General features: G+C 40.6%; 1 pseudogene; it reads left to right on the top strand.

The window, feature by feature from the left end:
* The first annotated feature begins 2358 nt into the window (after positions 1–2358).
* Positions 2359–2666, top strand: LOC129513292 (10 kDa heat shock protein, mitochondrial-like; annotated as a pseudogene).
* Positions 2667–3179: the final 513 nt, after the last annotated feature.

The raw sequence follows: 3179 nt of genomic DNA, 5'->3' as shown, positions 1-3179 counted from the left end.
TCTTATAAGGACATTAATCCTATAGGATCAGGGCCTCACCCTATGACCTCATTTAACTTAATTACCTTCTTAAATGCCCCATCTTCAAATAACCGCTACAGTGGTGGTTAGGGCTTCACACATGAATTGGCCAGGGCAAGGGAAACACAAACATTCAGTCCATTACACACAGTGAAGTATTACTCAGCCTTAAAAAGAAAATTCGGGGATCCCTGTGGCTCAGTGGTTTAGCACCTACCTTTGGCCCAGGGCGTGATCCTGGAGTCCCGGGATCGAGTCCCACATCAGGCTTCCTGCATAGAGCCTCCTTCTCCCTCTGCTTGTGTCTCTGCCTCTCTCTCTCTCTCTGTCTCTCATGAATAAATAAATAAAATCTTAAAAAAAAAAGAAGAAGAAAATTCTTACACATGCTATAATATGGATGAATCTTGAATATATTATTCTAAATAAAATTAGCGAGTCACAAAAAGACAAATACTGTATGATTGCACTTATATGAAATACTTAAGAGTATCAAATCCGTATAATCAGAAGGTAGAACAGTGATTTCCAGAGGCGGCAGGGATAGGGGCAAATGGGGTCTTAGTATTTAGTGGGTATAAAGTTTTAGCTTTATAAGAAGGAAAGTATTCTGGATAATGGTGGTGGTTACATACTTAATGGGCCAGAACTATACACTTAAAAACTGTGGTACATTTTATATCATGTGTATTTTACTACAATTAAAAATAATAATTAAAAAACTCACACTAAAGGATACCCTTGTATTTGAAGTGCTGGAGGAACAGAAGGTTAAAGTTACAAAAAGAAAAAGAAAACATATAGTCCAAGACTTTCAGATTTGTATTAAAATTTTTTTAAGATTTCATTTTTTATTTATTATTAAGATTTATTTATTTATTTATTTATTTTAGTCAGGGGAGGGGTGAAGGGAGAGAGAGTCCTCTGCGCTGAGCACAGAGCCCAACGTGGGGCTCAATATTACAACCAGAACCAAAACCAGGAGTCAGATGCCTAACTATGCCACCCAGGTGCCCCTTTAAAATTTTATTTATTTAATTTATTTATTTTTAAGATTTTATATTTATTCACGAGAGACAGAGAGAGGCAGAGACACAGGCAGAGGGAGAAGCAGGCTCCACTCAGGAAACCTGACCCGGGACTCGATCCCAGGTCTCCAGGATCATATCCTGGGCCGAAGACAGTGCCAAACTGCTGAACCAAGTGGGCTGCCCTAAAATTTTATTTTTAAGTGATCTGTACATCCAATGTGGGGCTCAGACATACAACCCTTAGATCAAGAGTCATGCTTCACTGACTGAGCCAGCCGGGCACCCCTAGATCTATACCAGTTGGTTTATATGTTGGTTAGGTGCTTGACTGCAAAAAATTTGATTAAAAAGTGATAGTAGGTGAGCAGCCTGGGTGGCTCAGTGGCCCAGGGCGTGCTCCTGGAGACTGGGGATTGAGTCCCACGTCAGGTTCCCTGCGTGGAGCCTGCTTCTCCATCTGCCTGTGTCTCTGCCTCTGTGTGTGTGTGTTTCTCATGAATAAATAAATAAAACATATTGTTTTTAAAAAGTGACAGTAGGAAAGCCCTGTTGTCTTAAAAATTGAAATGGCCAATGATTTAACAAGCAAAAATGGATTTATTTGGGAATAGCAGAGAATTGCATTTCAGGACAAACTACAGCAAAAACCATCAGCTAGCCCAATAAACAAACCATCAGCTAGCCCAATAAACAGCTAGAGAAATATTATTTCATGGAGAAGGAGAAAGTTGAAAATCCGTTGGAGAAAAGCACAAGTTAAAGGTAATGATAGTTTCTCATTGGCCCAGTTGCTGGGGTAATTTCTTGATGGAGATGCAATGTGTGTCTTTTTCTTTTGGGGGCTTAATGATGCTCTCCGTAGTTGACACTGCGTGGTATGGCTCCCCCTTCTGGCCTCCTGAATTTATTTTAGTGAGGGGTCCCTTTATTAATTTTCACATTTCCCCTTTTTAGTCAAGATTTTTCACTGATGAAGAGTCATGTTTCCTTTTCTTTTAAGGATTTTATTTATTTATTTATGATAGACACACAGAGAGAGAGGCAGAGATACAGGAGGAGGGAGAAGCAGGCTCCATGTGGGACTCGATCCTGGGTCACCAGGATCACGCCGTAGGCTGAAGGCAGCGCTAAACCACTGAGCCACCCGGGCTGTCCCAAGAGTCATGTTTTCTTAATTGGCCTTTTGTCCTGTGGTGCCAGGAAGGGCCTTTCTTGGGTGTCATGTCCGTTCTGGAGGGAAATTGTACAGATTAGAAACCTGTCACTCTTTGCTCCAGAGCAGGGTCAAACTGCATCGGCCAGAGTCATGGCAGGGCAGGCGTTTAGGAAGTTTCTTCCCCTCTTTGAGCTTTAGTTGAAAGGAGTGCATCTGAAACTGTAACCAAAGGAGGTATTATGCTTCCAGAAAAATCTCAAGGAAAAGTGTTGCAAGCAACAGTAGTAGCTGTTGGATTAGGTTCTAAAGGAAAGGGTGGAGAGGTTGAACCAGTTAGTGTGAAAGTAGGTGATAAAGTTCTTCCCCCAGAATATGGAGGCACCGAAGTAGTTCTAGATGACAAGGATTATTTCTACCATCTTAGAGATGGTAACATTCTTGAGAAGTATGTGGACTGAAATCATTATTAAAATAGCATGAAATGAAGCTGCCTATTTCAGTGAAGTTATGAAATCTTTCATCATGTAAATAATTTTTTTTCTTTTTTAAAGATTTTATTTATTTATTCATGATAGACATAGAGAGAGGGACAGAGAGAGAGAGGCAGAGACACAGGAGGAGGGAGAAGCAGGCTCCATGCCAGGAGCCCAATGTGGGACTCGATCCCGGGACCCCAGGATTGTGCTCTGGGCCAAAGGCGGGCGCTAAACCACTGAGCCACCCAGGGATCCTCCATGTAAACAATTTTCATGTCTCTCTTTTATAATAAGCTAATGGTATCCAAACTAATGATATCTAGTGTCTCTAAAATTTAGTTTTAGTATACTGCTATAAACTTTAGCAAACAAAAGTACATAAATGAAAAAAAAATAACCTACTGTCATATTTGTGCAACAAGGAGGGGTAGGAGGGAGAACTCAGGCACTTATTTATATATTGTACATATTTATCAAGATCATAAGCATTGGAGA

Source organism: Nyctereutes procyonoides, unplaced genomic scaffold (assembly GCF_905146905.1).
Source record: "Nyctereutes procyonoides isolate TBG_1078 unplaced genomic scaffold, NYPRO_anot_genome, whole genome shotgun sequence".
Lineage (NCBI taxonomy): Eukaryota > Metazoa > Chordata > Mammalia > Carnivora > Canidae > Nyctereutes > Nyctereutes procyonoides.
This window is presented reverse-complemented; position numbering and strand designations above follow the sequence as displayed.